Raw genomic sequence first — 15,431 nt, forward strand, 5'->3', positions numbered from 1 at the left:
GTGTTTATGTGCAAACTTGCTGAGTCTGCTATTTATTCGCCTTGATGAGGCATAAGAACTTAAAACAAACACGTGGCCAAATCTGCTCCCTCTCAACACTGGTGAAGGTCTTCCTCCCCTTCTCTTTTTCAGCATTTTCACCAAAGAAGGAAATGGAGAAGGAGAACGGGACATGGTGGTGGGGGAGGGAGGCCTACTGGTGGAGTTGGGAGAGCATGTGGGAGAGAACAGCTGAAAATGAAAATGAGAGGAAGACAGAGGAGAGAGGGAGGGAAGATTGAAGCTTTTGGAGTTGGTCCATGGCACTTCCACTGGGGTTCAGTTACATGCACACAGTCAAGAGGTTTATGGGAAAAAAAGAGAGGGCCAATGGAGGAGGGTTAGAAGGATCACATGAGTGGTGGGTGAATCATTACCAGGAAAGGCCTGTGGGAAAAACGGACACTGTGAAGTTAAAGTGATTCAAAGCTTACTGACTTAAGTGACTCCTGTATTTAATTAATCAAGTGATGAGGCCACCAAACCTGATATAGTCTCTGAGATGAATGATGAAGCCCTACAACTACTGAAACGTACTTGGATGAATGATGAATACTCTTCTATTATCCAGTTTTGAATAGATTAACTTTTGCCTGACATTATCATGTCTGAATTTGACTGAAAATATAAAACTCATTTAAATGGATTTCACTTAAATATAAATTAGTAAAACTGACTGTGGCTGATACTCCAGGTACAGTATAAGAGTAGATCAAGAGCAAGTATTGTGGGGCAAGACCAACAGGTTAATGTTTTGCCGGTTAACATGACACCTGCTGGTAGATGTGGATACTACGGTACAACCATTCAAAAGTAGCCATGCTATGTATTGTGTCAAAATTTAATTGCAAACAAGATATGTACTGTTTGCAAGCTCTCAACATTTTATTATTGTATAGTAGTTTTACCAGTTTACAAAAAAAGAGAGGACCAAGATCAGATCCCTGGGGAACACCTCTTTTTAAAAGGGCTCTTTTCCACTTTTCAACTCTACTACTACTTTCAACAGGGTAAGAAGTGAACTGTGTCAGCGATGCCAATTGCTAAGTACAGTGGTGAGAAAAAGTTTTCCTTTTTTGCATTTTTTTCACACTTTAATGTTTCAGATCATCAAACAAATGAAAATATTAGTCAAAGATAACACAAGTAAACACAACATGGAGTTTTTAAATGAAGGTTTTTATTATTTAGGGAAAACAAAATGCAAAGCTATATGGCCCTGTGTGAAGAAGTTTGCCCCGCTGTTAAAACTGTGGTTATCACACCTGAGTTCAATTTCTCTAGCCACACCCAGGCCTGATTACTGCCAAACTTGTTCACAGTCAAAGAAATCTCTTAAATAGGACCTGCCTGACAATGTGATGTAGACTAAAAGATCCTCAAAAGCTAGACATCATGCCGAAATCCAAAGAAATTCAGAAACAAATGAGAAAAAGTAATTGAGATCTATAAGTCTGGAAAAGGTTTCAAAGCCATTTCTAAAGTTTAGAGAGTCCAGCGAACCACAGTGAGAGCCAATATTTACAAATGGCAAAAACATGTTACAGTGGAGAACCGACCAAAATTACCCCAAGAACACAGTGACGACGCATCCAAGAGGTCACAAAAGACCCCAAAACAACATCCAAAGAACTGCAGGCCTCACTTGCCACAGTTAAGGTCAATGTTCATGATGGTGGTAGTGTGATGGTCTGGGGCTGTTTTGCTGCTTCAGGGTCTGGAAGACTTGCTGTGTTAAATGGAACCATGAATTATGCTCTTTACCAATGACTGACCATCTGTTTGTGACCTCAAGCTGAAGCGAACTTGGCTTCTGCAACAGAACAATGATCCAAAACACACCAGCAAGTCCACCTCTGAATGGCTGAAGAAAAACAAAATGAAGACTTTGGAGTGGCCTAGTCAAAGTCCTGACCTGAATTCAATTGAGATGCTCAGGCATGACCTTAAAAAGGCGGTTCATGCTCAAACCCTCCAATGTTGCTGAATTGCAACAATTCTGCATAAATGAGTGGACAAATTCCTCCACAGCGCTGTAATAGACTCATTGCAAGTTATCGCAAATGCTTAGTTGCAGTTGTTGCTGCTCACTGTGGCCCAACCAGTTATTAGGTTTAGGGGCAAACACTTTTTCACACAGGGACCTGTAGTTTTGGATTTTGTTTTCCCCCTTATTAATAAAAATCCATAATTTAAAAACTGCATGCACTGACTTATTTTAATAATATTTACATTTTATTTGATCTGAAACCATGTGACAAACATGCAAAAAAAAAAAAATCAGAAAGGGGGGGGGGTCAAAACTTTTTCACGCCACTGTATATTACTGCAGACAGTATCGCATGCAAAGTCCTTGACGGTTGACCGTTCAAATTGAGAAGATTGAGACAACAGAAAGGAGGAGGTCATTAACAACCTGTGGGGAACTGTCTCAGTTCTATATCTAGAATGAAATCCAGACTGAAAAGGTTTATTTGAAACCTGGTGCAACTAAAGCTGACAGGAAAGCTCTCTCCAACACATTTTTGTCAAAAGGGAGATGAAAGATACATGTGTAATTTAAATCTGCAGGATCTAGACAACATTCCTTCAGGATTGGGATGACAACACCAGTATTGTTATCTCACTTCGTTCTAATGTAATACAGTAGATTAAAGGTTTAGCAATAGAGGAGTAAGAGTGAAACTAAAAGTACAAAAAAGTACAGAGAAGGAATATTATTCAATTTAAAGGGGTTCTATTATGCTCTTTTACAATGTCTTGAATTTGTTTTGGGGGTGTACTAGAACATGCTTGGTGGTTCGAAACACCTCGCCCCTCCCCACCCCCCAACCATTCTAATTTTCATAGGGGGTAATTTCTATAATATTCTAATGGGCCGCTTTGTGATATCACAAAACCCGGAAAACAAACGCTGTAGTCCAAACGAGCCGTTCGTTGTAGTTCTTGAAAAGGGATTTAAAAAAACAAAAAAAAAAAAACGAAATATCTCCCTTTGGAGTGGACTTTGAGATTTGTAATTATGCCCAAATATACACACTACACACTGACTAAAATTTTAAGTGAAAAAGCATAGGATCCCATTAAAGTGTTATAGATTTAAAGATCACAAGAGTATAGTTCCTGAAGTAATATGTCCTTGGATTTTCCAATAATTTGGATAAAATGATTTCTAGCAAAACTTTATGAAAAAAATCCATTAAGAGCTTTAAGGTCGTTTGAACAATCTTGCAGCTAGTAGGCTAATTAAAATGCCTATGGAGAAAATGAATGGAAAATACTACTTTTTTCGAACTTAAACCACCAAAACAGTGGGTGGTAATTGTGTTCTATTGCTAGTTGCTATTGACAGCAAAAAATATGCAGTTAAGGGCAGTTCTACGTTAAAGCATGTGATGAAAATTACTCTAATGAACTGGTCCTTTTTAATGAGTTAGTTAAAGTGATTTACCAAACCTGTTTGAGAGTTAGTGGTCAGTGAATCATATAGTGATTATTAAGCTTTTGGATATGTTCAATATGTCCTACACACAAATATGTATACATATATACACACACTTTGTCTATACTTTTAAAACTTATATAAAATATATATAGTTCTAAGTAAAAATAAACTTTTAGAATTAGTATCAAAAACCAGAGTGACCATAAAAGTACAAACAGCAGAAATAAGAACATCTGATTTTCTTATAAGTGAATTTTCTTCAAACAAGACATCACTGATGTTTGGAGGCTGTAAAAGTTCATTTTAAACCAAAATAATATCACTGATGTAATTTGTGTAAACAGAATTAAGCTGAATTCCTTGGATTCTGCTTCAATTCGTATTTATCCAGCTCATGTCCAGAGAATCAGGAGAAAAGTCTAGCCATGAGAAAGTGTGTGAAGTCATCTCACTTTATCCTCATGTGACATCTAAAAGCTTTGTATATTAAGTGCTGAAATGTCCATAACAATTAGCTTGTCCGGTAAAGCCAAATGCTCTCTGAAAATACCAGATGATTTATTGTACACACTGCTAGTTCCCATGATGACACTAAGTGCAGAGTAATAAAGCACCGTGGGAGACAATAGCTTGTTTTGTGTGCACTTTTATTTGGCATAATGTGTCTCGATGAAGCCACTTGTGATTGTGGTTCTTCTATTCCTTAAGTCTCATAACATATTTTTAACCGATAGCCTAAGCTTAACAAGAAATGCAATACTGGTTTGTGTGTCTGCTTGTTATTATTAAGACGCATTTTCTAACACATGCCAGACAGTGATTACTTAACCAGTAAAGACATCACGCTAAATTTGCCTATAAAATTAGTGAGGGGCTAATGGAACTTAATTGCTCATTAAAACCAGGACTCCAGCTCAACAGAAAGTTGCTCTATAAAGCACAGATCAGGCTATTTAGCAGATCCTCCACGTAGGTCACACCGCATGACAAACACTTGACCACAATTTAAACATTATTGTTAGCCATGTCAAATGCTTAATTTTTCTTTTGAAAGCTTGTGCTTCAGACAGCCAAACTGAACAACTTAGATTGAAGTCAGCATGTTGTTGAAATGAATTTCCAAGAAGTGCATTTAATCTTATTTACCTGAAAGGCCTTTATGAAATCTGTAGGTGACCTGAGAAATCAAGGACCTAGCCTATTTCCAGGTAAAGTAGTCAGTTTGATCTTCTTGTTGAATTCTGGCAACCACAACAGAAACCTAAAAATAAGGTATAAGATGGCTAAACAAGGTCAACATCCTAAGCAATTTGGGAGCAAAGAAGATTTACAGTCAGTTAGAAGAAGAGAATACTTATGACTCACATCGATTACACATTTCAGCTCAATTCTTCCATGTGTCTTAACAATGAAAGACAGAAATTTAGCTGTTATGGTCATAAATGATGTCAGAGCTGATAGCATATCACTCACAAAACAGCTGCAGTTTACAGGGTGACAGATTCCCAGAGGATAGACGTCTAGACAAAGCTTTCAGAATTAGTCAGCTTGGTTGGTTTTACTGTGTGAGTATTTCGAAATATCCTTTTAAAAATCAACTACTTGACTGTTTTCTGATATCATTTAAGGTCAAGATGACAAAGTCTGTAACTAACACTTACAAAAGAAGTACAGTGATATAAATGTATTTTCCTAGTTATTTTCAGCTTTGGAAACAGCCTAGTAAAATGAAACTTATTCTGCAATAAGATGGAATATAGATAATACAAATTTCTCAGGATAAATGGCTGAAATGTCAGCTTAATGCAAAATTGGGCCTGTTTGTATAAATACAATTATAGTCAACAAACTAATTGTCAAAAAAAAAAAAAATTTAACAACATATAAATAAGTAGTACTTTTGCTTTTAATTTTAATTAAATGTTTCAATTTGTAGGCTTTTTTAACTTTTTTTTCATGATTTCAAACAAAACTGGTCTTAGCTGGTTTTATAGAGGGTTTGGGCACTTTTTAGCTGGATAGGCAAAGGAACATGAACTATTTGCATCACTCCACAGCCTGTTTTCATTACTCTCAAAAAGATGGCATGTATTGTAGAGTGCTGTAATTCTGACTACTTGTCCATAAATCAATGACAAACATAAACATCATCACTTCTTAATAACTCTAGACACAATAAGTCTCAACACATCATCTGCATTAAGTCATCTGTCTACCAAGGCCAAATGATCCTTCCAGTCTAGAAGAATTTTCACGTAGAGACAGTAGAACTCACTATTGAGTTGAGTTTGACTCTTTGCTTCTCATTCATGTATATAACCATCATATCCGGACAGTTGAGAAAACTGGCAACATCGTATTTTGGTGTGTTTAAACTAGTGAGAGAAACGGAGCAAGAAGAGGAGGAGAAAAAAGAATTGTGAAAGGGAAAAAAAGGGATGACCTTTCACTGTTGCCGCTGTGAAACGTGGCACTAGGCACATGCAACAGAGGAGCTGTGTAAAACCAGGCAGTGCATTCCAAGGGTTTACTCATAATCCCAGAGAAGCTCTCCACCAGTCTCTGTCAGCGTTCGGTTTACTGCGGGTGTCCACTTGACACGGTGCTCGGTGTTGCTTTAGCCACAGACATGTCTGTGCAGTCAACACTTGGGGACACAAGACGCTTGTATATGCAAATTAAGCAGAAACTCACAACACAAAATAATAGACAAACATTAAAGATGATTTTGGTTGCAATCTACTGTACTCCTGAGGGGAATTAAAACTAGTCGCAGGGGGTGTTTCTCCATCAGTATTCATCCAGTTCAAAAGTACAGTCAATGTATTTGATATTTCTGTCAGGGACAACATCACTGAGGTCTGTTTCGGCAAACAGGGCCAGATGTATTTTTGCTGTAGACATTTTTCAAAAACCTCATCACTCTCGATTGCTGTCATCACAACAGACTGAAACGAGAGATGAGAGAATTTGTAGCTCAATGGCAAAACACAAAGTCATCTGTCTAAGTCTTTAAGTGACACCCTCAGGCTCGATGTTTAATGCTAAAGGTCTGGAAGCTGCGTCTGTGGTTTGGCTTTCCCCAAAATATATTCTTCCTCCCTTCTCTGTATCTTTATCTTTCTCTGTCGCTCTGAGGTCAAGACATTTCTTTCCTGTGGATGGACTATGATGGTTTGAGCGGTTATCCGACACTCCATTCTTCAAGCAGCCATTTCTGTGGGTGAAAAAGGGCTGCGTTTTCTAAATATAACAATGTGTCAGGCTTACAGCAAGACAACAGAGCGTCAGCCATTACATTTGTGTTGGTATATGACCAAAACTCCACTTGGCAGAGTAGCGTGTACTTGGATGTGCATATGGAGCTGAATTTCATCAAGATGCAGTGGTTGAAACAAAACATTTATTTGCATTATCAGCTGTTTTCTTCATGATATTTAAATAAGATGCACAGATATAACACTTTTGGTCAATGGCTATAAACTGCTTATTATTTTCATGGCTGATAAACAATATATTTCTGATATTAATACAATTTAAAATGAAATAAAAAAAATATAGTAAACTGTTTTAAATGATAAAAGTGAATTCATATTTTGAAATATGAATTTAACAATTTAAAATAAATGTTTTCTATTTTAACTTATATTTTCTATTTAAAAAATATTTATTCCTGTGATGCCAAAGCTGAATTTTTAGCAGCCATTACTCCAGTTTTCAGTACCATTATGATCTTTCAGAAATCAATCTAATATGCTAATTAGGTTCACAAGAAACATTTCTTATTTCTTTTTTACCAATGTTGAATACAGCTGTGCTGCTTCATGTTTTTGTGGAGACACCTACTATTCAAAATTTTGAGGTATGTATAGATTCAAAAGAAAGAAATTATAATTTCTTAAACAACAACAACAAAAGGCTAGACACACAGTTGTGTCCTTGTGTGAGATTGAACAGCAAATGTGAAGCAGATATGGTGAAGGAGACAATTACAAACACTCTATATTTAATGCTCTCAAATTACTTCTAGACTAAGGAATTCAGTCAAAGGTTAAAAACTCCAAGATCTGTAATACCTGCCAATAGCTAGCCTATCCATTAGCCTTCCTATTTATCTTGTGCTATGAGTGTGCTTTTTGGTTTCATACCATCTTTGCTTAGTTCTGAATTTTTCGACTTGAGCCATAAAGCCAGGTGACTTAAAGTGTCATGTTGACACTGACTGAAAATAAAAGAACATAGTCAGTCCAAAACATTTCAACAGAAACTATTCTAAGATAGGAAAAGTCCTAATCATTTCTTTAAGCCGTTAAATTGTATTTGTGGTTTTGGTAGTCTATTTTGTCTCTATTTTTAGTTCACTTTGACTTTTGCACCTGTAAATCAGGTCATGTGAAGCCAAGTCAAATTTATTAAGAAACACTACACATGGCCTATCAACACAAATCATTGAATTACTGCATTAAATTAAGCATTTAGGAGTTCAAACAGGATGGTGCAACTAAAATTGATTCAGCATGACAACCTGCCATGTGGCTCTGAGCTGTTTCACAATAGTGACATTGATTTCTAAAAGATTTGACCTCTATAATAAGTGAGGCAGTTTTCACACATAACGATCAAAGTGAATTATTTAAAGGTCTTAATTATCCTTTAGACAGGACCTGACTAAAAGCAGTAGTATTAATACGCACATTATATTCATTCGTAATATGTGTTATGATTACAAAAGTTCTGCTGCTATTATAGGTGATTTTTCACGTTAACACAGAGTGAAATTCTCATTCCTTCAGCAGAACAAAACAAGTTCATTTATTATGATGCGCCGCCCTCTAGTGGACAAATAATAATTCCGACACTTTATACATTAGACGTATTCACAGAAATTAATATCAAAACTAAATTAAACTGACTCAAACAACAGCAAATAAACTAAGACAAACAACAGCAGCCCTCAAGTTGGAACAACCTACAAATACACTTCTCGGAAGATTATGAATATTAAAATATGGACAGGTATGATAATCATATGAATCGAAAGTTCATGATGTTATAAAAAAAATTTTAGCATTACATATTGGTTGTTAATATTATTCAAGTTATTATAAGGTTTTATCAATACAACTCCTGTAAACAGGACATAAACTACCTCACATATATAAATCTAGTCTGTGTGTTCAATGTATTTGCTTATGAATATTGGTTTACTTATTAAACTTAGTTTTAGCTGAACTGTTCAACTGGTTTAATAAGGTAGCTAGTCTAGTTACTGTGATGGAAACATAACGAAAAGCAGCCAGTCGCAGTCTTTATAAGGTGCACTGGAAGACTTTATGTATGTGGCTTACTTTGAAGATAATACAATAATATCCGTTATAATAATCGTTAACCCCGGTCTAGTTTAAATGGCAAACCTAAGGCTATCACTAGACAGTTCAGTTGAGGAAGACGAATGAAAGCGAAAAAGGTGCAAAGGCGCTATAACGAGCAACGCCCTCTGCTGGTCAAACTCCATTATTTGTGGTTTGTCTGTTATTGTACAGGTGCATCTAAAAAAAATAATAATATCATGGAATTTGTCTTTTTTGTAATTTAATAAAAACATTTTTTTTAAAAAGCAAACTTTCTTATATTATAGATTCATTGCACACAAACTGAAATATTTCAAGAGTTTTTTGTTTTAATTCTGATGGTTACGACTTACAGCTTAGGAAACTTAAAAATTCAGTATCTCAAACAAAAATTTATATTTCATTTTGAGCTTGATTAGTTTGATTAATTTTGAGTATAAATACTCTTGGGCTAGCCCTCTTGGGCTAGTTTAGAACATGCAACCACAATTATGGGAAAGACTACTGACTTGACAGTACCCACAAAGGAGGGTAAGCCACAGAAGGTCATTGCTGAGAGGGCTGGCTGTTCACAGACTATAAAAAATATTCATAGAAAGCTGACTGGAAGGAAAAAGTGTGGAAAAGGTGCACAAACATCAGGGATGACCACAGCCTTGGGAAGATTGTCAGGAAAAGCAGATTCAAGGACTTGGGAAAGCTTCACAAGGAGTGGACTGAAGCCGGAGTCAGCGCATCAAGAGTCACCACACTCAGACGTCTTCAAGAAAAGGGCTACAGCTGTCAAGCCACCCCTGAACCAGAAGAAAACGTCACAAGCATTTCACCTGAGGTAAGGAGAAAAAGAACTGGACTGTTGCTCAGTGGTCCACAGTCCTGTTTTCAGAGGAAACTACATTTAGCATTTCATTTGGAAATCAAAGTCTGGAGTCTGGAGGAAGACTGGAGAGGCACAGAATCCAGAGTGAAGTTTCTGAAGTCAGTGATGATTTGGGGTGCCGTGACGTCTGCTGGTGTTGCACCATAGTGTTTTATCAAATCATCTACCAGGAGATTTTGGAGCACTTTATGCTTCCATCTGCTGACAAGCTTTATGGAGATGCTGATTTCATTTTGCAGCAGTAGCCTACTTTAGCACCTGCCCACAATGCAAATACCACTTCCAATTGTTTGATGACCATGATATTACTGTGCTTGATTGGCCAGCTAACTCACCTGACCTGAACCTCACAGAAAATCTATGGGGTATTGTGAAGAGGAAGTTAAGTAATATCTGACAAACAATACAGCCCCAACCAAGTATTGAGTGCATAATTAAACCTGCTTTGGAGATCTTGAACATTTCTGTTTTGTAAATCTTTTTTTGATTGATCTTTGAGAAAATATTCTAATTTTTAGAGATACTGATTTGTCATAACCATCAGAATTAAAACAAAAAACTATTGACATATTTCAATTTGTGTAATGAATCTAGAATATAAGAAAGTTAGCTTTTTTTAATTAAATTACAAAAAATAAAGACATTTTCCATGACATTCTAATTTTTTTTAGATGCACCTGTATCTCACCCACTTGGATGCCATGTTTTCCAGTTACCTTAACTATGTTTCCATGCAAGGTGTGTTAAAATTTAGTTTCTTTCAAGTTTACATAAATAGTTCATCACATTAACTGGATATATCCATATATATGTTTCAATAAGCTTAACTGTCAGAAACTCTCAACATACTCGATATAATAATTAAACCGTAAAATTAAAACATGATTTTATTGTAGACAACAAAGACCACTAGCACTGGAGTACAACACCCACTAGGTGGCAGCACTCATCTACTATTGCCATAGCTAAAGCCACAGTATATTCACAATCTACGAATGGTATGTTGCGTGATTTTATCCTTTATGCTCAATATAATGCTAAAAAGTAATGAAATCGCCAGATGAAATTCCTTTACAACTGGACTTCACATTTGACTAATTGGATAAGCTGCTTTCAAACATTTTAAACAATGAAAAACAAATTCTGCGATGACCTGAATGAATCATTCTAGGTAGGCTAAATGATTTAGCCTTGTTTATATGAGCTCTTCTTACTTATTAACAGGCAAACAATTGTACCTGGGGTATTATTTGTGTCGCTGTCCTTTCAATAGCCTAAAAATTATTTTATCAACAAAAGCTGACCATGCAGTCTGTGCTTTATCGGTCTCAGTAAAGTTGATTTAGAAAATCCGACAAGAATAATGCATCAGCTAATGCGAGCAAATAAGAAAGAGCCTAAACTGTGAATCAAATGCTGCTGTGCTTTCCAATGGTTGGAAGCAGATGTTTGTGGAGTTCCCAGGCAAGTCAGGCACAGTTCTTGGCTCCATTGCTCTCATCCTGACACGCACAGGCGTTTTATACCCTGTCTGCACCTGCTGACCGAGGGCTGTTTCTGTTACAGCGTGGATGCCCATCATCTCAAAAGAGAAAGAGTATGTCTCACCACTCACCAGACAGTGATTATAACGAAAGGTTTCGCAGTTCTAATGTTTATATGCTTCCATTTGGAATGTTGTGCTGTATTGATTCGGTTATATATAGCTTGCATGTCTGAGTCTCATAAAACCTCTGGGGTTCCAGTATCTCCTTGCACTGGCAGGGCGCCTCGCTGGTAGACACCACAAACACGGTGCCAGCTTATAAATCCCACCACCCACACACTCCATCATGCTCGGTTCCAAAGGCACCCCTTTAGAAACATCCTTTTTTGGCCCCCATTTTCCCTTGCCTCTGATCTCGATCCATACGAGAGAGGCTGTTGTGTTTCAGAGCAGGAGAGATGAAAATGTGGAGCGGTTTTCTCTATGGGGAATCCCTGAGTTCATGTGAGGAGAGCTGGATTCGGTTATGATTTGAAAGAAAGACAGAAATTGGGTAATTGGTAATAACAGTGGGAGCGCACATGGCTTATACGCGGAGAGTAGGCTATATGACATGCGGAGACTTGTGGCCTCATTTACCCCGGTGGAGTCTGTGACCTGAGAGAGGACGGGGGACATCTTGAGTTCTGTGACTAAGCAAAAATGCTCAGCACTCACGAGGTGAAATATTCAGCCGAGGTATATGTATAATGCTGTTTGTCATTTATTAAGGTTTGGCCTACATGCAGGCTCGTCGACGAACTGAGCCTTAAATGTTAGCATCCTTTAGAAGATCTTTTGAAATCAACTGTTTTGAAATGTCAGTACTTTTACATAAGAACTTAAAGTAGCCTATCTCAAATGAATGCACAAGGGACAATTTACCTATTGCAATATTTCTGTGAACGAACGCAGTTGAGGGGATGATTTAATGCGTTTGTGTTAAAACTTCCCCCGAGAAAGGTGCGTTCACTCGCAAAACTTTTGAGAAATAAATAGAAATAGTCTAATATTTCAATAGAAATAGGCCTAGCTAATTTTAAGGAAGGAGGAAAAACAGTAGGCTAATGCAGTAGGCCTAGTTTTGCGAGAACGCAATATAAAATCGAAGATATAATTTTCAGCCCTTCTCAGATTTTTCATCACTATGTTCCCTTAGGGACTGCTTGTTAATGAGAAATCAAGAGCTGATCAAATGGAAACGTGGCCGAATAAATACAGAGAGGGGGACAGAAGGGGAGGCCCCGGGGTGCAAGAGATGAAACGAGGGAGAGAAAGGATGGGAGAGGAGCGAGAGAGGGTGAACGAGAGGGAGAGCTCCGTTCCATGGAGCCGGCGCAAGAATTTATGATCAGGAAGGGGGATGAAAGTGTAATTTACGGTCCACTCTCTACCGTTTTTCAGCCCTCCCCTCTGTAATGAGAAACGGCTGTTGCCTTTGGAGGGTGAGAATCCGTTTAAGCTCCTCCCCCTGGCGATGACACATCATTAGTTTTTATTTCTGTTCCCAGTTTTACGGCCCTTGCCGCGGCACCAACTACCGCCGTACACCACACGCTAAACCACAACCACTATTCTGTTTGAAGGCGAATCGCTCATGTACACACGCAAACACCTTCCTCTCCTGTCCTGACACAGACCACCCCAGTGAAACTGCTGTTCTTTGCCACAGTTAAATATTATTAGTATACTGATCATTTTCCCTCACATTATTTCAACAACCATGTGTGCTGTCATCTCTTCTTAGAATCAATTGTCCATGCCTTGAGCAAATGAAGCAATCTTTAGGATCTAATTGCCCAAACAGGTTTGCAAAAAGGTCTGATTGACTTTGTCAGTTATAGGGTTTGTCATTTATAGGATAGCTAATGACAATTTATGTCCATACATATTTGTTCGTAAAAATATGTTTTAATGCTTAATAAAACATTTATATATAGGCTATAACTAATAAAACATGTAAAGGTCCCAAAATATTATGCAGATTGTCTTCTTTCAATGAGATGGAGGCTAGTTGTCAGTGTCAGACTCTTCATTTTTGAATTTCCCTTTGTATTAGAACATCCCATGGCCACTAAAATCTATAGGTTTTCACCATTATCAGCCAAGAAAAAAGAAATATTGTTCATTTAACACACCTTTTTATAAGGTGCAAGTTGTCACAATGAAACCTGCCACTAAACAGCCTGAATTTGCCAATTCACATGAATTTGTCAATTCATGCTATAAAAAACTTGTGACAATGTACCCCTGACTATTGTAAAAAAAAAAAACCTCACAATAAAAATACAAAAAAAACTTTGATATTAATTTCCCATTCGCTTAATGTCATATCATAAATAGTAGACACTTAAGTAAAGAAACATATTAGCTGAGCTCCCACCTTTTTTTTAGGTAATTAGGGGCCATTATTTGAAGCATAAAACATTAGATATGTCCACCCTGTCATGGACATATACAGGTCCTTCTCAAAAAAAATTTGCATATTGTGATAAAGTTCATTATTTTCCATAATGTAATGATAAAAATTAAACTTTTCATATATTTTAGATTCATTCCACACCAACTGAAATATTTACTTTTATTGTTTTAATACTGATTATTTTGGCATACAGCTCATGAAAACCCAAAATGCCTGTCTCAAAAAATTAGCATATTGTGATAAAGTTCATTATTTTCCATAATGTAATGATAAAAATTAAACTTTTCATATATTTTAGATTCATTCCACACCAACTGAAATATTTACTTTTATTTTAATACTGATTATTTTGGCATACAGCTCATGAAAACCCAAAATGCCTGTCTCAAAAAATTAGCATATTTCATCCGACCAATAAAAGAAAAGTGTTTTTAATACAAAAAAAGTCAACCTTCAAATAATTATATTCAGTTATGCACTAAATAATTGGTCATGAATGCTTTTGCAGAAATGACTGCTTCAATGCGGCGTGGCATGAAGGCAATCAGCCTGTGGCACTGCTGAGGTGTTATGGAGGCCCAGGATGCTTCGATAGCGGCCTTAAGCTCATCCAGAGTGTTGGGTCTTGCGTCTCTCAACTTTCTCTACACAATATCCCACAGATTCTCTATGGGGTTCAGGTCAGGAGAGTTGGCAGGCCAATTGAGGACAGTAATACCATGGTCAGTAAACCATTTACCAGTGGTTTTGGCACTGTGAGCAGGTGCCAGGTTGTGCTGAAAAACGAAATCTTCATCTCCATAAAGCTTTTCAGCAGATGGAAGCATGAAGTGCTCCAAAATCTCCTGATAGCTAGCTGCATTGACCCTGCCCTTGATAAAACACAGTGGACCAACACCAGCAGCTGACATGGCACCCCAGACCATCACTGACTGTGGGTACTTGACACTGGACTTCAGGTATTTTGGCATTTCCTTCTCCCCAGTCTTCCTCCAGACTCTGGCACCTTGATTTCCGAATGACATGCAAAATTTGCTTTCATCCGAAAGAAGTACTTTGGACCACTGAGCAACAGTCCAGTGCTGCTTCTCTGTAGCCCAAAGTGGCATGACCTGGAGAATGCGGCACCTGTAGCCCATTTCCTGCACACGCCTGTGCACGGTGGCTCTGGATGTTTCTACTCCAGACTCAGTCCACTGCTTCCGCAGGTCCCCCAAGGTCTGGAATCGGTCCTTCTCCACAATCTTCCTCAGGGTCCGGTCACCTCTTCTCGTTGTGCAGCGTTTTTTGCCACACTTTTTCCTTCCCACAGACTTCCCTCTGAGGTGCCTTGATACAGCATTCTGGGAACAGCCTGTTCGTTCAGAAATTTCTTTCTGTGTCTTACCCTCTCGCTTGAGGGTGTCAATGATGGCCTTCTGGTCAGCAGTCTTACCCATGATTGCGGTTTTGAGTAATGAACCAGGCTGGGAGTTTTTAAAAGCCTCAGGAATCTTTTGCAGATGTTTAGAGTTAATTAGTTGATTCAGATGATTAGGTTAATAGCTCGTTTAGAGAACCTTTTCATGATATGCTAATTTTTTGAGATAGGAATTTTGGGTTTTCATGAGCTATATGCCAAAATCATCAGTATTAAAACAATAAAAGACCTGAAATATTTCAGTTGGTGTGCAATGAATCAAAAATATATGAAAGTTAAATTTGTATCATTACATTATGGAAAATAATGAACTTTATCACAATATGCTAATTTTTTGAGAAGGACCTGT

The sequence above is a fragment of the Carassius carassius genome, chromosome 15, assembly GCF_963082965.1.
Source record: "Carassius carassius chromosome 15, fCarCar2.1, whole genome shotgun sequence".
Taxonomy (NCBI): Eukaryota; Metazoa; Chordata; class Actinopteri; order Cypriniformes; family Cyprinidae; genus Carassius; species Carassius carassius.